This window comes from Vanessa cardui, chromosome Z (genome assembly GCF_905220365.1).
Source record: "Vanessa cardui chromosome Z, ilVanCard2.1, whole genome shotgun sequence".
NCBI lineage: Eukaryota > Metazoa > Arthropoda > Insecta > Lepidoptera > Nymphalidae > Vanessa > Vanessa cardui.
Window position 1 is genome coordinate 15,329,414 of NC_061154.1, and position 22,889 is coordinate 15,352,302.

Here is a 22,889-nt window from a genome sequence, read left to right on the forward strand (position 1 = left end):
CGGTTCTTCTCAGTAGAATCTACTTTCCGAATCGGTGGTAGCTTCACTTAATTGTTAAATGACGATTCAAAAGTGTTTGTAAAAGCCCACTTGAATATAGTTTATTTTGATTTTGATTTTTTAATGTACATGGACATGTTACTATAACCATTAAATAACGGGAAAGCGTCTATTTTATGGTCACCTTCCGATTCTTTAGGATAGCAACTTTATGTTAAGTCTATTCTAAAAATGTAGTACCAACGTTAAGCGAGCTCAGAGATTAGCTTTTTAATATTAAGATATATTAAGTTATTATTTTCACTTGGACAAAAACGCAATACAGTAACCGACAGTGAAACTATTTATTTGTATAAAATAAAGAGCGCATTGTTTTTACAATATAAAGTGGAGAAGTTCTTATAATGAATCACATTGTTTTATTTCTTACAATTCCCACGAGGTAACTTTCTAATGATGTTTGCACCAATTCTTCCCACTTTTAGCATAGTTTAAATTGTACTACAATTGTGTTAGGGTGCATTTCATTAATAATTTACGATCATTAAAACATCGAAATGTATGTCTGTGAAGAAATCCAAATCTAATGCTGGCTTTCGATATTCCAAGTAACAGGCGAAACTGCTATGAATATAATTTTCTAATTAATAAATTAATATTATATCTAAGAATGTTGAAGACATGATATGTACGTATCATGTTGTATGTATTTGTATAAAGCATAAATCACACATAATCCTTTTGATAAAAATCTTCACTAAATTAATTACATGTTATGATTATTTGCAAGCACTTCTATGATAGCGTGGTACAAGTTTATTACCCTGTTCATAAATCTGAATTCAAATTTATTTATACTGCTATAATTATTTTGACTTTATTTACTTTCCGATCTCCTAAACAATATTATTTAACGTGTAAAGGTGTCTTCACATGACCTAAATCATATTTGTAAGTCTTCACTCTTTCAAATATAAAACAATACCGATCTGTGAATGTAATTAAATTTTATTTGTAATAGTAACAATGTGTTAAGTCTTTAGCAATATTATATCATAGAAGTTGTTTTAAAAATATATAAGAATATGTATGTGGCTTTGTTACTGACCGAACCGTATAAAAACCGCAAGTAATCCTACCCATGTTTAGTGAAGATTTAACGAATTAATTTACATTGGCATTTACTTTAGGTAATGGTATTTTAGTTAATAATTAATGGCATAGGAATTTGATACAAGATACCTCATATTATGTAGTAAATCAAGTCACTATTAATGAAAATTACATTACTACGCTAATGTCCTGATTTACCTACTGACTGTGAACGGTTCACAAATATGGCGGGCGAAAGGGTTTTGCGAAATTTTCGTTTTAAGGTGGGCGCTACACCACCTCCATTTAGATCCAATCAATCCGTTCATGTAAAATAAAAGATTTTTTTTATAACACCGAGACAAATTAAGTTATTAATTTAATTTTAATTTTTTAGTCAACATTGTAAAGTCGGCCTTTAATATATTTTCCATAGACGAAGACCTATATAGACGTATATATAGTGCTTAATGTATTAATTTGAGACAAAAGCAAAAGAAAAGGTAAATCTATTTCATAAGCGTTGAAGTTATTAATATCCACTTAACGTATTTCCAAGTAAAAAACTAAAGTTATGAGTCCGCAGTCTACTGTCGAAACGACATCGAATATAATTTTAAATTGCGTCCGATGAAAGGCGATTTCAACACCAACAGTGTCGAGAGTAAAGATTTAACTGCATCTTTTGATATGCTATTTTATTACTTTAATTCTCTTTATATGTGTCGCATATTATAAAGATTTTAAAAATACTATTCATAATTTTAATAAAAAAATAATTATTTATAATATATTTTTCGTCGTCGATTTTAGTAAATGGAACAATAGTTTCCTCCTTATTTCACGCACCGTGAAATGTATTCGTTTTTATTTATTTTAAACGGTCTTGAAAGAACTGAAATTCTCTATTACACCAATGCGAATTTGCATGTAAATGTTTATGTAAGTATCTTTGTGTGTTTGCAATTTCTTATAAACGAATAACCGGATTTCAATGTCTCTTAGAAAGTTCTTAATGCTTAAAGAAGATCTTGTTTTTTTTTTAAAACATTATGCTAATCAGGTATAGTCATAAATACATATTACGTTAATAAATTAATTAAACAGGAGAAACGTTTAAATTAAATTCATAAAAGTGCTTGTGAATGGTCGTTATGTTATGATTGTTATTTACAATGTATCGGCCATGCAGTTTCTTCGATAGACGAGTCACAAAAGCTAGTTTCAAAATATCCGACCTTCAAACATCAGATTATCTGAACTTTTACAATCCGAGCAGAGGCACGCGGGCTGTATCAGGCTGAATGGCGACGGCTTAAGTAAATTAAGTTGACATTGTGTGGCTAACAAGTTTGACAGGATTGGTAATTTTCTTTTGCTATAAAAGATCAATGATCGCATCTTCAATACTAACATAAAAATAACACCGTTAACTACATTGTTAATTCATCCATTCATCGAACGTAATGTTATTTTTTATATAAAAAGTGCATAAACATCACTAACTAAAAATCATCACAAATAGTAGGTATCTTTTTCTTACGATATTTTGATACTTTGGGTTTCTAAATTTGTGGAGTGGCTCGTAATATTTAATTAATTGCTAAATTAAAACACTATACGAGTGTATCCATATTAATTTATAAATGGAAAGTAACTTTGTTGCGCTGTCACGGCTCAACCGTTGGTCAAATTTTACATCACTATTTCTTATTAATTACATAGCATACATATATTATGCATTAGGTACATACATAGATATATACATAGTTTAAGGTTAGTGAACGATTGTAAGAATAAGAAATGTTAGGTGTCTAATGCGTCTAGATTTAATCAGAGTTTTCGACGATAAACTCGTTATTAGTGATTATATTTAAAGTCCATCGACCGCAACAAATCGTTTGATAGAATCAGTATTGAGCAATATGATTTATACTCAGTATTAATACGTTGTTAGCGCTTTTTTATCTTTGACACTCGTGGCAGCCGATTAACTTTTTATTGGCACACCCAAATTAAGACAAATAAGAAACACTAGAATTGTTTTATTAATTCCAATTACTCAATAAATTGAATATAAAATAGTAATTGAAATAAAGTTATAAAATAATATTTTGGGTAAAACAAATAAAACTACATTACATTTAAGAAGGCAAGCACTTCACCATTATACAAGATCTAGACTTTGAAGATTATATAAATCAAAATTAAAATCAAAAGTATATTTTACTTTATTCAAGTGGGCTTTTACAAGAACTTTTGAATCTTTATTTAACAATTAAGTGAAGCTACCACCGGTTCGGAAAGTAGATTCTACCGAGAAGAACCGGCAAGAAACTCAGTAGTTACTCTTTTTCAACATTTAAAAAAAATACAGTCATGTTAGTTAATACAATTATTTAAATTAATATATCCTGCCTGGAAGTCAACAGGTATTCCATGTTTTTTTATCATCTACAAAATCTTGTATCGAATAATACGCCTTTTTTACCAATGTATTTTTTATAAACGATTTCAATTTACGAGACGGCAAAGTTAAAAATGTGTGCGGAATTTTAGTATAGAAACGGATACCTTGCCCCAAGAAAGATTTATTGACTTTGCGGAGTCGGAAACTTGGCGTTATAAGCTTATCCTTAATTCTAGTGCATACACAATACATAGCGAAGACAATACAAGTTGTTACTCTATAAGACACCACACACGTATGCACACACACATACATACATACACACACATACAAACATACACACACACGCAAACCCTTGATTACTCACTCATTATACTATTGTTCTATACCATCCACATATGAGATATGATGATCTCAATGAGCACACAAGAGTAGTTTTTAACAGTTATGTTATAAAACCTTATAAATTTGGGTACAGATAAACAATGTTATGAACAAAACGGCTAGTTAAATATAACATTGCATACGTGTATTGTTCATAATCACGTTACCGACCCTTGACCCGAGACGTTCAAGACCAATTTCTGTTCTTCGCATTGAAATTCATTGAATAAAAGATATGTACGTCATGACAAGATCAGATATTTCGTTAACGCTACACTGCAATGATGTTTTAGTAAACAGATATGTTATTAACGCTCAAAAAGTGAAGACTAGAAAACGTCCTAATTGGGAAGTTTGCCTTTAGTCGTTTTACGTAGTAATACGTTATAATACATCATAATTACGTAAAACATCTAGTTATCCCTTTTAAGCTATTCTTTTTACTTTTAACGAAATGTAAAAATAAACTAAAATAAACGGTCCCCGGCGCGGTACACTTTTTTCTGTTGTTTAGTATGGATATAACATATCTGTTTATTAGAATATCATTGCTACACTCCCATAAGTTTTATGTATACGCACACATATTACTTCTTGCTTCTGAACAGTTATGGACTGATCTATAATTAAACCAATTTTAAAAAAACACTTAGTAAACTTAACCGAAAAATATAATCAATCGAAATTGTATGCGCTTTAATGCTAATTTAATGGTCTGTTCAAATTTTTCTACTTTCAATTAGTCTAGATCTATTCTAAAGTAACTGCCCTTAAAATGTTACTGTGTCTTTACACTTCATTGAAAAACAATATTGTACATGTCGCAGCATCAGATAAATCATATAGTTTAGATATTTTATTCTGAATGGCCAGTGAGGTCGAACTCTTTGTCATGTTAGAAAAAAAAAACAAGGGAAGTCAGCTGTCAAGATTTAGATGACAGATGATGTCGCAAATATGAAGATTATGAAATATTGTTCTTCTCCATCGCACGTGGCGAAATAATCTGTGCTCTCTTGGCACAAATAAAAGCTATATATATAAAAAAAAATTGTAAAAATCAATATACGATAATAGTTCGTGAAATATTGTATCTATTTAATTTATAGCTTCGAATCGTTAGATTATATTCTTATTATACTTTGTTTCAGGAAGACAGTACATTACAATTTGACCTCTAAATATATAATATACGTAATATAGTAACGCTACAAATATTAACATTATTTTATTAAATAATAGTTTACAAACATGACCTCGTTTCATTGTTAATATTTCTATATCATATTACTTAAAACCAACATTTATTTTTTATAATTAATCTTAGGAAAGCACACGTGTATGTATATACAATAGAGCCCCAAGTATTTGTAAGTACACATCGTAGGAGCATTGAGTATTGACTGCTGTAAGACATATCGCCGTCGACAATATCGCGTTCATCATTTGATTCAAGATATATCTAGTAACGGTAACTGCATGGCCCACTTAGTAATCAAATCGCATAAATTCGCTGTTTGATGGTAAAGTAACTGATAAAATAAACACGCCTACACAAAGCCCTATCATCGGTGAGATTAAATTGCATATTGTTTGGTGATTATAAACAAATGGTACCTCAGAAAATTGCGCTAAATTTTGCGAACACACAGTAAACTCGGTGGTATACTCTACCGTGCAGCAGAAATACAAGTTCTGCTGTGTTACTGTTTCAAGGGTGTATTTAGAGGTACAAGGCAGGAAATTCCTTTGTTACAAAGTTTGGTGCATATTCAGTGTAAGGAATGAATAATTTTTTATGGCATCAACTGTGGGTATTATCGACCATATACCATTGATTATCTACTCGCTAGCAAAGACTACAATATTTTTAAAGAAAATCTATAAATATGTTTCTATGTTAAATAAATATTTTAACTTTAACACACTTGTTCATACGTACAGTCATCAACACTTTACAATGATTTTTAATTTCAGGTGATCAGGAGATAATAAATTGAAGCTTGGTAATAATTGTCCAACAAATATATTTCTCAATAACTAGCAATCACCTAATTATTTTCTCTTCACAGATAATCTTTTTTTTTAAATAAAAATACAAGTATGCGTACGTTTTTGTTCCAGTCTTAAAGTATACCAAATAAAATTAAAGTTTAACTAATTAGTAACCAACTAATTACAATAATATTTTTCTAAGTACATAATAATGTGAAATAAATAGTTTTTATTATAATCATTAGATCTAAAGTGATATAATTAATTATGGCATCCTATGACATAACACCGTAATGGAGGCTAGGGTTACTCGCTAACACAATACATGAACAATGTATGAGGTTCTAGTGAGATTCCGTTAATGAGAAGTAACATAGAAATTATCTCTTCAGCGTACTTGTAATTAGACACTTAACACATTTATGAATATCAACCTTCTTACTCAATAATATATGAATTAGGTCATGAGAAGTTATTAAGTTCAATTACATCGGATGTTGATTTATGAAGATCGATAAAAATACTTGTTTGGTAACATATGTATCAATGACACGTTAACTTATTTTGGCCCTTACTCATTTGAAATGCTGCTTAACTGCTGCTACGTAATATGGATTAATTTTAAATGCATTACAACATTTTATTATATATTACACAGAAACAATCGCTTGGTGACAATTATAATTTAACTACTATTTTTACTTAGTGGATTTTATACATAGTGGATTTATTATCAGATATTCTAACTCCATAGTACTCAGTAATGTTATAAAAGTCACATAAAATCTGAGTTCCAAAGATTGCTGTCGCATTGGCGATCTCGGGTTAGTACTTTTGATATTGTCTATGGGCGAAAGTGTTTGTCTACCAATATAATAAAATAAAAAGCTTGTGTAGATTTTGATGAATAGTACTGATAGAACTGTAATGTCAAGCTTACTTGGACGGCTGATAAATCTGCCACTTCATTGTATTATAATAGTATCTGTGTAAGACTAATATATTATCTTTTATCAGTAAAACAAGTGCCCTTGGTAAGGTTGCCCCTGCAAGTGGACAACATTCACAAATTATAATACTTATTACAAGTAAAACAATTACTATGTCCGGTTCTATTTATGGTTGTGCATATAAAATTAACTCTTATGTAAAAACTACTCAATATTTCAATCGAAGTCTTTAAAGAAATACATAGTGGGCTGCGTCGTTATTTATTTTAAGTTACTGTAAGGCCCACAATTTATTCACATTGTTTTTTTTTAAATATTTAGCTTAGAGTATATTGCAGTGTAGGCATCCAAATTTAACAGCCATAAGTATAATCCTAATGAATTTAGTGTTTAAATTATATACATATATATATAAATAAATTTTATTTGTTCATTGTTCAAAATGTTATTCGATCAGGTAATTTTATTAAATTCGTCGATTAAGTTATTGATTTTAAATTCGTCCACATTCGTAAGTCGCAGCTAACCTTGCGACTGCCAAGACAAGCTGCGATAACAATGTAACTCATGGAGACTTATAGACTCTAATTCATACATTTAAATTTTCCGTGGAAGGTCAAAACATTATATCGCTATTTAGTATATATTTATTATAACTTGTTCGATTCGCTTACGAATGCTATATAATTTTCGATTGTATATCTTCTTAAACGATTTGACCATATGTTTCAAAATTTAATAGGCTTTTGTAATTTATGTATTTATAGCTTTCTTCCTTTTATGGTTTACTTCAAAATCATAATAGACTTTATTCTAGTGGTTAAATGCACTTCTTAATCCTAATTTTACAAGGTTCAAATTCTAGTCCGGAATGTTGATTCTAACGAGAAAAATCGGCAAGAAACTCAGAAGTTAATCTTTTTCTATCAAAACCAATTTAGGTGTAATAATCATTTATAATTAGATGTATATACTTATGTATCCTCTATGACCTTCGACGAACATTAACACCAATCTCTTCTATCATTTATATAATCCTGTACAGTATAATGTGCCTTATTTGTTTTTTATTTAACGTGCGTTTTAAATGTAGCTACAGACAAATGTAAAATATTCTACAATTTTTTTTATAAAATCTAATACCCTGCACCAAGAAGGTTGTACTTACTTTTTAAAGTCGAAATCTTGGTCTAACAAGCTTATCGATATTAAATTGATATTATTGTATATATACTAACTTACTGTAAGTCTTCCTATGTTATGAAACTTACGTACCGAACGAAGTCACTAGTTCTAAGAATATATGTCCAAAGCTATTTTTGAAGAACGAATATCGTTTTAGGCCTTAAACATTACACCAAAGTAATATATCATGAGACATACTATGAAAATAATTAAAATATACCAACCGAGTATCAAGGCCAGTTAGTTGTCTAACTTTCCTAAGCGCGTATGCTGCTGAGCTAAATCGAATATGAGTAGGAATGATAAATGAGAATTATATTGATGTTTTAAATATACAGTACACACATACAGTGTGATTATTGTCTAACATAAGCTAAACATTTTGTTTTTATGAATGTACGAGTATGTCATTAGGTAAATTAAACACGGCTCGTTTAGTATATTTGTTATTAAAAACGAAACTATGATTTGTGAACCTTTTATTTATTTTTCAATGCGTCACTAACCTTGGGAACTAAGATGCTTGGTCCCTTATGCCTGTAGTTAAACTGGCTCACTCACCCTTCAAACCGGAACACAACAGTACCAAGTAATGTTGTTAGGTGGGAAAATAACTGATGAGTGGGTGGTATCTACCCAGACGGGGTTGCACAAAGCCCTAACACCAAGTAAATGGTGATAAAGCATTTACGTCGTCAGAATGAAAAAGAGAAATAATGCAAGTATAATATAATAAATTTGTTTAATACAATTAATTTGTACACTATCCAGCTTACAAACGGTTTATTGTAAATACGATTACGATATATGTTATTTATTATACTTGCCGCTTATATTGTAATATTAAAAATAAACAGTGTAAAGTAAGTAGTCTTTGATTCTCCCTGGGACTCGTAGTATTATACCGAATCAAATCGGGTTGTTGTTAAGTATGATAAGGTACCAGACAGAGGTACTTTAGCATTAGCAATATTAGTAGGAATATTTATAAAGAAAAATCATCATCATTACATAGCATAAAACAAAGTCACTTACTGTTGTCTATCCCTATGTATGCATAGATCTTTTTATTTTGCGCAACGGATTTTGATGCGGTTTTTCTTAATAGATAGAGTGATTCGAGAAGAAAGTTTTTGTACATAATACCTGGATAATAAAGTAAAGAAATATTGATAATTTTAGTATTGCACCCGTGCGAAGCCGGGGAGGGCCGCCAGTTATACTACATACATAGTACGCATAAAATATTGTCATATATTATACAGTTGATACAGTTAATTTAAATATAACATACATACAGTTGATTTAAATATAATTACATTTATTTACGTTTAAATCGATTATGTTTATTTATGTTTATTAGCTGAGTTTATTTATTTAATATAATTTGCTGCAATATCGCGGAAGCTGACAAATTGTTTGCTCCGAAATATTGACTTTCATGGACACTAAAAATACATCATATTTAACATAATTTAAGTCACGTAAATAATAAAACCGGTATTACGTCGCTGCAAACTTATAAATTGGTCTAGTACAGTTTGCTATCGAGAACGGGATACAAGTTATTGGAGTTTTAATTGATTTTTCTTATGTCCTTTACGTTTTTTTTTATATAATTAGGTTTTATATTACCCTATAAAGGCTGTTGCTTAACAACGTACTCCTGTACCGAAATGTGCGTAGTGTTGAGTTATCTCTAAACTTGTCATACGACCTGGCTGTTATGGTAAGGTACAGAGTAAATTCTCTCTTGCACAGTTCGCTTAGATATTTAGAACTGCGTTCGTATATTACAGAAATCATGTTCATCAACCAAACGAAGATGTTCACTTATCGAAGTGTGCATCATTAGAATCAAGATACCTTAATTGGGAAGAAGTCATGACTCTTTATAGATGCCTGACCTTGGATCGGACAAACATGTAAAATGATGTTATATTTACTATTGAGTATTTCGCCGCAACATATTAAAACCAACTTAGTAATACTATTGCCGTAAAAGGATTTAATGATGAGATGGTTATATATTATATAATGTGATGTTAGCGAGTGTTTAAGTCTTAGCTAAATTGTAAACATGTTTATTTTAAATCGAAATTTTTATCGGTTTCATCGGATACAAACGAACACTACTTACAAATATATTATGCGCTATATAATTTCAGAATCAATATAGACTTATGTTTACAAAGACTTTCTTAATCTTTAATAACATAGGTAATGTCAGACTCTACGTGGTCCAATAGTTCGCTGTCATTACAAACGATAATGGATAAACTAAACGTTTGTATTTAAGATTTGATTCGGTAATAGTCAATTCGGTCAGGTACTGCAATGGTTTATTTTTGAATCGTTGAGGTGGATTATCGCAAAAGCCCATGGTGAAAAGTGAAAAAAGAAACATACACTAACGATTACATAATAAACAAACTCTGAGCAAGGAAAATAGTGGGCTTGTCAAATTTCGTAATTCTGTAATCTGTCAACCTGAGTTCGAAATTCAAAACTGATTGTTTTTTTTAAACGCAAAAGGGGCCTTCTATTTGAAAGTGATCACTATAGATCGCAGCTAAAAAAACAACAATGAGAACAAATATATTACACCTGTTTTTGCTTTAATCAAACTAAATAAAACTCTGAATGAACGGTAGAATCTGATAACTAGCACCTCGGCACATTTGTATTCTTAGTCATATCAATTTTTTTAAGTACAATTGTTGGGGTCAGCTCAATTGTGACGTTTACGAACGTCGTGTTTGATACAATAGCTAATGTCATAATAATAATCTTCGATTGAGCAAACCGGCGTGCGTTTCTGCATGAAAGGCTACTCGATCACGTCGTTGAGCGAGATTTGTACTTGTGACTAAAATTAAGCCAAGCTATAAATAAGTATTATGATATAATTTCCTGTTATTTATATTAATTATGCATAATTATTACAATACGGTCAAATAACAAATTATTTTTTTAAGGTTATTCATAACACAGAATATAAGTCTATTGAAAACGTATCATAACATATATGTGTGTGTTCTTATTCTTATTAATTATTGAATAAATCTGGAAAGTTTTTATATAAAAGAACATAAGTATGAATACATATATCTATCACATACAAAGTTGCGGTAATATCACATTCCTATAAGTAAGCACTGAGCATCCCACCAAAATCATTTTTATGTAAAAATAATGTTTCCCCAGCTTTCGTCCGGTTGCAATGATCATACTTAATATAGTATAGAATATCTTTACACACAGCTTTTTGTCATTAGACAAAAGAAACCGCTATGTCCTGCATATTAAATCTGTTACATCTTCGAAAATATTCATTTAAATTATACATTGAACAGAATGAACAGTCTACTATATATTAATATAAATAGGTAATATTTGGTCTAAATATCTGAATAACATTTGTATCATATCATTATCTTTATATATTTTGCATCTGTAAGAAGCCTGTGGGTCGTTATATTATAATGGAATCGTTTCTAGCAAAAGGAAATCTTGAAAAAAACGTTTTACTAAAATATTTCTTTATGTTGTCAAGCGTTACTGCCACACATTGGTTTTTTTTAATAACTAGGTCGGTTTTTAGGCCGCAAAAAACTGTATCGTAACGTGTAAACTGCAGATATGTACATTGTACATAATTTAATAATTTGTCCAATCAAGGGTATACAAGTGAACGTTGGTGACGAGGTTTTTTATTAACATTTAATATGGTATTCGTATTATTTCAGTATTAATTGTGAGTTATGTAACCATGGTTAAAATAGCAATCCGAATTTTAATGTGTAGAAGTAACTACTGAATTACTTGCCGGTTCTCGGTAGAATCTACTTTCCGAACCGGCAGTAGTTTCACTTAATATAGTTGTTAAATGACGATTCGAAAGTGCTTGTAAAAGCCTACTTCAATAAAGTAGTGGTAAAAAAATCAATGTCAATCAAAAACATATAAACACCTTAATAATATATTATTCACTTATATTTAATAGCAAATTTATATGTGGTGTTTCTAGTTAGCTTTAGAATAAATCAATATGAGCTAGTATTATTGTAATACAAGTATGTTAATATGCAAGTCTCGAATTTAGATTAATATCAAAATATATTTATGGAAATTTATTTGATTCATATTAAATGATGTTTTGAAATCACGCCTTATTAAATAAAATTTAAAATAATAAACATTTATACTCATCACCACCCACTCATCAGATATTCTACCGCTAAACAACAGTACGCAGTATTGTTGTGTTCCGGTTTGAATTGTGAGTGTGCCAGTGTAACTACAGGCACAAGGGACATAGCATCTTAGTTCCCAAGGTTGGTGGCGCATTGACGATGTAAGGAATAGTTAATATTTCTTACAGCGTCATTGTCTATGGGTAATGGTGACCACTTACCATCAGGTGGCCCAGATGCTCGTCATTTTTTATTCCCTATTCCCATAAAAAATTATAACGTATTCTTGTTTCCTAAATTTAATAAAATCACAAAAAACGCTACTAATACTTTGGCTATCGAAAAAAGTATCCGTTTAATTTATAGTTTTGTCACCTATAATTTAGTAAGATTAAGTTTTCAAATAATCCTATTGTGTTTTCCTTAGTTTATATAAGATTTACGTTGACAAAACAAATAGAAAGAAAATTTATGCGAAAAGGATTCAAAGAATATGCAGAAGCCAAAAAAAAAATAGTTTGTCTTTCCAAATCTTTATTTAAAAACGTGTGCGTAATAATATTTAAAAAAAAGTAATTCAAGTATTTCCTGCTGTAGCTTGTATTTACAATTTGAAGATATTTTAACACTTTCTCAAAGACACACCTGTATGACTCATTTTGTAATTATTTATCATTCATATAATCGTTTTTGTAACACAGAGTTAAAACGATTGATAATAATTCTCGACAGAACTACTTTTACGGGCGATTTATTTTACTTTTCAAATATAGCAGTTAATAGCGGCTTGAAGCGAGCCGAGTTCGTTTTGCAATAGCTGATTACGAGCCTTGTTTATAAAGGATTAGGTATATGCAGTACGTATACCTACGATGTATAATCTTTCTCGATTCTCTTGAATTCTGAACAACTTCTTTTTATAGACGACCCTAGTTAAAATCAATTGACGCTCTCATTTTTAAAATGTTCATATATTACTTGAGTTAAAAACGTACCGTCCTGCTTCTATGATCGATTACAACCCTTATGGTCCTAACAAGATACCTAAATAAGACAAAATATGTTTTAAATTCAATTATAATTTATTTATAAATTATGATTTGCAACTTAAAGCTTGGAATTATACTTTGTTGACTCCAAATAGAGTATCGGTGACTCGGCCTGATAATAAATTAATAAATAAGCTTCAGCAACGTTCGAAGGAAATATAATTTGCAATGTTACAGATTAATGCCTGCGTGCTGATGCAAGAACAGGTGCCTTAATGAAAAATGTATTACGTGTCTGAGTGCTTTTATGTTAGGCTCCACGGCATGATCTACTTCGAATGTGGGCGATCGTGATTATGCTATATATTATGTTATATTATATTATATTGAATATTGTGGTTAGGTACTCTTACACCTTTTTTAAAGTAACGATATAACAGTAGGTAATTTCAGAGTAGGATATATTTTCTGAATAGCCAAGTAGGTTTTAGTTTTTTTTTCTTTAATGGTTATCTTAGCTAAGAATGCCCTTTGGCGCTATGGCCTAACGACCTTTTAATATGTTTCGTCTGAGTCAACTGACACTAAAATACATTATCACGCATGCATGTCGTTTATATACGACAAATATACGTCAGCCATGTGTTCAACTTTTATTTAAAAACAACGTTTGTAATGTTTAATGAATTGGGTATTTGCCGCACAATAAAAAAAAAATTACGATTATGTAAACAAGTTTTACCTTATCGTTGTGTTTTTTATTAATTTAAATATATTCATGATGTAATAATGATATTTGTGCGATACGTGAGTTATAACGGCGTTCTCATCGCCGATCATTGCGTCACTCGTTTGACAACAACGATTTTCCATCACATAAGCACTAGTGCCGCGCGGACCTCGCTCATTATACAAATATACATTTCGATTCGAGTTATCATTCATTCATTCATGGATTCGATTGTAAATATTTAGAAAAAAATATTTATAAAATTGATAATCTATGAAAAAGAATGGGAATGGAATACTATAATTATGTTCTATTTTAAACGTACAAAACATTCAAATGTTCCAACATAAAATGAATCGCGTAACAGCTGATCCGTACCTTTTAATTCGAGGTCTCTTTAAGTATGATACAGTTTTATAACTGCTATAAAGAATTCACTGAATGGGACCTTGTACATTTTATTATCTGTAATAATTGTTGCAATTGATTGTAATTGCCATTAAAAGCGCAGTTGAACTGTTGAATTGACGATGTCGGCTCCATATCTTGCCTCAATAATCTAATTGCACTCGACTTATATAATTATAAATTAAACATTAATTGCATTCGGACAAGAGAGTACTCAATACTTGGTACTCAATATTTTTAGGACAGTGTAATTACTTTAATACTTTGTTTTAATGTGCTATTTAATTGTATTAATAATAAAATACTTTTCAAAAGTTAATTTTTTGTTCGAATTATGTCTGGAGCCAAGTAAAAGTAAATTAAATTTTAATATCGTTATTTTTTATGTTTTAATAAAATAAGTCTTCGTTAACTGGTCGAAATCCATCAAACATCTTATTGTCAATTTTTATTATTGATAACATCAGAGCTCATCAAAAGCTACCAAATAGAAAAACAAGAAGAAGACATACATATGAGCTTGATGTACTGAACTGTGTTGCCCTTATATATTCTTAATCAAGAAATAATAATAACATATGACAAAACGTTACAGAATACGTTTCAATTGACGTAAAAAACATCACACGCATCATAAGTTTGCCAGTGTAAAGTTAGGATATTCGAAACATTCAGGTATATTATTACCTATAACATAAATATGTGCTAATCGTGCAAGTACATACAATACATATTTACTTTTCAAAACTGAGTTTCGTCCCGCAACATGCCCTTGTTATTCTACATTACTAACTTAGATCCCGAATCATATTTGAAGGAAAGCCTCAATGTCATAGTGAATGTGATGATAGAGTGAACTAATGAGGCTTTGGGGCCCCGTGGCCGAGTGCTCATTGGGCGATCGCTAACGTAGACGCAACATATAACCCATGACCATTGACTTTGACCGACAAATCTTAAACATCATTAAATAAGCTTAACTATACAATTAGAGTAACTAAATGATTAATTGTTTCATTTCCATGTAGTTGACAATTGTAGATTTGTCTTGTTTAGCAAATAAATTAGCACGTCCGATGTATATTTGCTGTCATAAAGCTGGTTCGTTCAGTCAGTGGGTCATTTCATAACGACATTGACAACTGTTTTGATAATGCATGCTTGGTTACATAATCGACGGCGAGTAAGTCGTAACTTTGTGTGAACGAGCTTGTGCGACTGTCGGCGTCTATTTGTAAATGATAACAAAACGAATTTCTTGTTATTGACGGTCATTTACACGATGACCTTTTCTTGAAAGTGGATTTTAACAATTTGATAACCTCAAAAAAAGATGATCGAGGCGATGAGTTTAAAGATTTTCTTGTATACGTGTGATCCTTTCCAGGAATGAGGAACTAAATAGTATTATATTTCATTTTTATGACATTTATCTCTGATTCGTTCACGACAACCTTTTTAGTACTGTTATTGATGTTATTTGTATTCTCAAATAACGAAATAGACACAAGTTATCATCAGAATATGAAACAATCAATGTACTAAAAGTTATTTCGTATGATATATATAAAATTACATTTTAGAAAATGGACGGGTAATTGTTAACCAATTTGTCTGATAACATAAAAGCTAATGCCGGCATTCCGATACTATTTTTTACAAACAATTATCTGATACGACTTGCGCGCATCTTATTGTACGTCGTCGACGCCAGAAACCTTTACGTAAATGCCAACAACGACTACAAAGTTTAAATGCAATCAGATGAACGATGTGTGCAATGAGTGTAAATACGTTTAAAACGCGTTGAACTACGTAACAAATTTAAATTTAAAAAAAGTACTCGCTATAAATATTTTGTTATTATTCCATAACATTGTAATAAATATATTTTACTAGAATAATTCATAGGTTGTCAAGTAAATAACATTATTAATAAGATGTTACGCAATTCATTCTTTTAAAAGAAGTAAAATGTCATTAGTGTCGTTCAATGACATGTTATTCCAGCTAACGAGAACCTATTCTCGTCGTAAGTGCCACACTCAAGCCCTCGGCTTCACGTAATGCTCTCATAGTACATCCTCACGATTTGTCTTATCTGATGCAATTGCTAGATCCCACCGGTTACTTTACTGACAGTTAACTTACTAAAGTTTTGTTCTCAATTCGCGATGTAATTATTGTTCGAAATTGAATGTGTTACTATTTAATCGACTTCGATGTATTAATTTAAATAATTTTATAGATGTCTCGGGGAAAACGATTACTCAGTTTTAATTCAATAAAGTTTTAATTGCCTAGATAAATTATTACTTTTAAGAACGAATTTAAACCACCATGAAACGGAGCATACATTTTGTTTATAATAAAATATACATAAACTGATTGAAAGTACATTTTGATCAATTACATCACATAATATAACAATTTATTAAATTATTGCATAATATTTATCCTCCAGTAAAATATATTAAACATCACACGTATTTATTATTTATTAGTCATGACTTATTAAGCGGCTTAGTCTAGAAATTGTATGATTTATAATATGTACCTAGTAGATTAATCCATATAAAAATATGCGAAATATAATTCACCTTTAACAGAATATGTTCTCAAGTTTATTAAGTAAAGTTCATTTCTCGAGACAATCGTTTAATATTACTGCTGTTAGTTATGATAAGCTTTGATCAAACAAAGGAGCTTACTTTTAGAATTAATAAATATGTAATTTAAACTCCAACAGTCAATAGTATATATAATAGCCATATAAATTAGTCTTTGACGTTTTATTGATTTACATATTCAATACCAATTGACAGTAAGCGTTGTTGAAGACTAAATGAAATCACCGTCTAAATATTATTCAGAATACTGAACATAGAATGATGGGATGAAGTTATGACTGAGTAATTATGTGTCATGCATAAATTTCTACAACAGGATCCCAGAAAAGGTTCAAATTGATTCTGTAGCCAAATAAAAAAAAAAATTAAAGAACGCTTGTGTGCAAAAGGTTATTCTACATTTAGTCAGTTTATGATTTCTAGCAAGCCTTGGGAATGAAACGATCGCATCCTTGCTTCATTTCTATTCATATGCAATATATGTAAATAACATAATTGAGGAAAAAAAGATTTGCCGAAGTTTCTTTCGCTGTTTCTTCTAAGATCATTTCATTTAAGAAGCTTCCATATTTAATAAAAGATTTGAGTTTGAGTCACAAAATATAAAACTTAACCAAATATTCCCAACCGGGGCATTACTATTTTTATGTACTCTACAATGCATTTAATTATCTCTGAAACTTGAAAAAATTACAGTACAAAGATTGTAAGATTTTTTTGGTTTTATGTAAGTACGTTATTGCATCGCATTGCACATGAAATATGTAAAGAATACGATTATTGTATCGATTGAAGTAAATCAACCGTTTTTATAATATTCCATGTTCATTACCTACATCAAATTGTGACTTTTGTACCAAATAATACTGAGATTATCATAAAAAATATAATGTTTACAAAATCAGAAATCAAATTAACTTTTATGTAATGAAGAACAGAAATTTCTTACAACACACTATCATGTCAGTTCTTATTTACAGTTACCGTTACTTTTAAAAAGGTATTTATTGGCCTGCATAATATAACCAACCTCCTTTGTTTAAATAATAATAATAAAACTGGCTGGAATGTCAATGTTATTGTATTATAAAGATTCAAAATAAATCGATTACATAAGGTACAAAAATATTCACTTGGAATTCGATGTTCAAAACAATGATAGCTATAATAGCATGTAATGTTCGTCGACCCATTGCCATCAAAATGACTTGCAGGACTATTCATAATAGCTTTTATAACCATTGAAGTGAAAAGGAAAGTGACATACTTTCGTCTATAGAATTATAATAAGTGACATGGTACGCTCGGAGTCGATTCATAACGTTTATTATATTTTGTTAACAATTTGCGTAACATTGATATCATTTGCTGAGCCTATTTAAATTAAAACGAAATAACTAAATGGATGTACCGATCATACACTGATTGATCACGAAATTTCAGAAACTAAAACACGTGCAAACTTCAAATTTGCTCTTATAGGATGTAGACATCCGTTGAGAAGGGATGAAACGAAACTCCATCTCTAAGGGGTAAAACGGAGGTTGGAAGATTGTGTTATATAAATTTCGCGAGAGTAAAGCCGCAGGTTCAGCTAGTAAATTATAAACTACAAGCAAAAGAGATGTAGCAATTTAGTTTACAAGATTGATGACTTGTTCGCGATATAAGAAATGGTTTAAATTTCTTGTGGCATCAATGTTTATAGACAGTAACCACTAGCATTCAATGGCCCGTACGTTTAACTACGTTAGAAAAGAAATAGACGTATCGTTAGAAATGTAAATGTAGTTTCGTTACCGCAACTGAAAAGTTTTCTCGAACTCAGTCGTGACTGCTTAATTTGTTGTTAAATAATCGTGTTGCCTCCAAACGACATAAAGCTGTGATGCCAGATGATCTATTTCAAAGAGAACATTGCTCTTAAAATAGTTCGCGGGTTCACGTTTTGCTAAGCGTTATTCAAATTTCTTGTGCGCAATGTTACTACTACATTTTACCTCGGTCTCGGCGGTGAAAGAAAACATGCAATATATACAACATACAGATATACATACATATGAATATACATAATTATATCACCAATAATATAGCAATATACATAGGTATATACATGTCTTTAATTAAACGCTTTTACCGATTTCGACGAGAGGTTTTGAATGTATTTGAATGAGACGAACAATTTCGTTTCATATAAAATAAGATTTAGTGCAAATAATGTCGTATTATAATTTTATAAACTATATTATGAAATTGTAATATCGCATCTCCTAATATAGAGATAGATTACAGGCACAATTTAATTCTGAAAGCATAATCGCAGTAGACTCTTTACAGCACAATAAAAAAAAATATTATTAAAATAACATATAATTACTCCACCTTAAAATTTGTTTGTATGATGCACTGTTTTTCTTATTCTCCATTATTAAAAATAAGTAACTATTGCATTATTTAGGTTTTTTTTAAATATATATCGATATATTTTCTACAAGATTCATTTGATATATCATAATGAAATCTGCCACATTTCATGATGATATATCAATATATCGAAAAAAATATTTTCTCGAAAAATTGCTAATCAACAAACATGTCATCATGTTACAAATACGTACCAATTTATAAAACAATTAAAGTAATATTACCTGTAGAAAGTTTTGGAATTTAAGAGGTTGTTTTAGTAAGTATTGGTTTATATAAAGTGGCTGCGATTTCTCTAGACGAGGAGGTAACGAGTTCCCATTATTGTGTGATTCTAATGAACTTTCGCTCTTTGGTCAATGCCATGGCTATCAGATGTGCAGATAAAATATAGATTAAAAAATATATTCTGCTATTGTCTTATAAAAAGAAAAAAAGTGACATAATTATATAATTTAATTACATAGTATAAAGTTACCGCTGTCTGTCCCTATGTATGCTTAGATCTTTAAAATTACGCAACGGATTTTGATGCGGTTTTTTTAATAGATAGAGTGATTCGAGAGGAAGGTTTTTGAATATAACACAAAGACGATATAATAAAGAAACACTGATAATTTAGAAGGTTCAATTTGATCTCGAAAACAAATTCCGTAGTATATTTAGTACATTGCAATTTGCACCCGTGCGAAGACGGGGCGGGTTGATAAGTACATGTCAAAATGTCCAGCAAAATCCTTCGCCCCGCTAAAGTTTCACTCTGCATAATGAAATTTATTCAAACACAACATAGACACAACAAATTTGGCTATATTTTAGTTAATATAAGATTTATTAAACGATGTTTCCTTTCGCAATTGAGTACGAGATCACCGGATGTGAGCTCGCGTTCTTATAGTTAGAATCTACGCAACTTATCTTCTGAAGTCTTATTTAAATTAAACATTTATTGTACCTATCATGAAATATTTCAAAAGCAAAAATTTAATAAACTTATATGAAGCAGGTTGAAATGAAGAATGTATTTTTTTTAGTTATTGTGAATGTATTATTTTAAATGATAACTTATATTTCGGTAATTAATAAAAAATACTGTACAATCTCTGATACCTAAATTAATATAGTTTTTATGGATATGTAATCGTTGATGCATATTTAAGCATTAGTGTAATATTAGAATGACTTAGAATACGTTGAGCGAATATTCTGTACGAACGTATAATCCTATTTGATTGCAGGTAAAACCGCGTGGCTAAGCCACTATATTTTCATTTCACATGGATGACGTTCTATGATCGATCGGTTCATTACTATTTGCAATAAATATCATCACAAATGACATAACACGGTCGTACAAAGTACGTCTTAATAATTATGTTTATATCATTTAATGTTCATGCGTGTTCCACTTTGATTTAGAGGAGTGCTATTTTATGGAATAATTAATGTACTTAAAAACAGTGTCAATCGTCAACGACGCTCGAGGCTGTGGCTTTAACTGTAACAAGGTGGTCGGCCGTCTCTCTAATCTTTCTATTTTCGGAGCGTACCGTCGCGCACAGATCATTAAATCAGAACAACCGAATAAATAATCGTGAATGTGTCGCTGAATGTACTCACATAATCTGTATTTTGATGTCAATCAACATGCGCCTGTTGTGCTTAATGCGGGCATTTGTTTATTTATTATTATAGCAACTGGTTCAATTACGTACCTGTATCAATATGTGCAATCGATGCCTTAATAATCACATATGTTATTTAAATGCTTACGGCCTTACTGTTAAACGTTATAGAACGGGTGAATTGTTACAAATAGATTTATCTATTTCTGTCATCAGTAATTTTGTATTTAACTACAAATTTTATAACATGATTTTCAAATTATATTTAATTATTTTTTATAGTTTATTACATACACTTACGAATATCATCAGCTATATTCAGTCAAGCATATATTTAAAAGGCTTGATAAATTTTAGAATATATGCGACGTACAAAGTCATTAGTAATGTTTTCGGCGAGTAATGATATCTATCGTTAATCGAGATACAATTACAATGAAAAGAAATATTCTCCGTCAATTTAAAAATATTTGTTTATCTAAAATTTGGTGAGAAAATATGTTTTTGTTATCTATAGACATAACTAGCCTTGGCAGTAAATATTACAACAATGTAATTAACGGTTCTGTAATCGTTCGCTAACTTGCTTTTAATTACAGATATGTACCTTCCGCCCTTGTTCTGTGAAAAATTTGAACAATAGGAGAGGTAGTTATTGTTAATCTTATCCGAGATAACGGCGTCGCGGCGTGCAGGGTCGCGTTGTTTATGCGGTCAAGGAAGACGGACGGTCGGCGCAGAAACCGACACTCATAATAGTGCGTTTCTTGTGATTCGCAAAACATGAAATGTCACATTATATTCATGATCATTTTATCTTATAAACGACACGTACGTCTTGCAACACCACTTGAGCTAAGATTCAATGCTATACATGACAAAAAGGCTTAAAGTAGAATAGAAAGACAGTATTTTTAACAATAAATTAAATAAGTATGTGGTTACATAATTATACGGCAACAAATAGAATGGTCACGTTTTGCATTGGGAAGAAATATTGTACATTCCTTACAAAAACCAATGCGACACTAACCCGGGTATTAACTGTTCCTGTAAATAACTAGTGTATTTGCCCTTTAAACCGGAACACGATAAAATTTGGTGGTAGCATGTGTCATGTACTCACCATATGTGGTACCCAGGCGGACTTGCACAAAGCTCTCTATTATAAATATTTAGAGTTGTATTATAATATACCTACGCCTAGAATACGAGTAAGTCTTAACTGAAATTTAATTCTTCGTTTATGAAGGCAATCTCATTCTTTACAAACTCACTTCGTTTCTCACTCATGAAATTTTACTAAAACTGGCCATTGTGTATGCATATGTTATAATTAATATCGTCAGTGTCGCAGATCACTTTCTGACATTACACGATCATGTTCTGCGCTAAGTTTCGAGGTTGTCCTTATAGAATAATTGCATTGGAAAGATTATTACACGTTGATGGAAACGGAAAAAAAATAATAATTATTATTCGAATTGAGAAATTATTATTTGTTTATTATTAATATTTTACACTGTATTACAATAACTATATTCGTTTAAACACGTTCATAACAAATGCGTTCCGAGTTAAACGGTAAGCGATTGGTCACGAGTAGCTGAACAGATTTAGTTTTTATCAACAACAGTTGAGGTTAGACTAAGAGCCACGAATATCCATATTGTGCGGTTACAATTACGTAAATATTCAATAAATCGTATTTTTTTTACATATACAAATATCGATGATAATTATTTCCAACACTTTCGCGTCTCAATAAATCATCTGTATTTCATTCGATTGATTAATTAATCGATTGGATCTATCGATCGATAATCGATTCTATTTAGATATTAGAATAGAATCTTGCGTATCCTAGGAAT

General features: G+C 30.4%; 1 protein-coding gene across 1 annotated transcript in view; it reads left to right on the forward strand.

Annotated features, from left to right (window-relative positions):
* LOC124542916 (angiopoietin-related protein 2) overlaps positions 1-22,889 on the forward strand; it is a 57,610-nt gene that overhangs the window by 7,173 nt on the left and 27,548 nt on the right. The gene's annotated exons all lie outside the window — the stretch shown is intronic.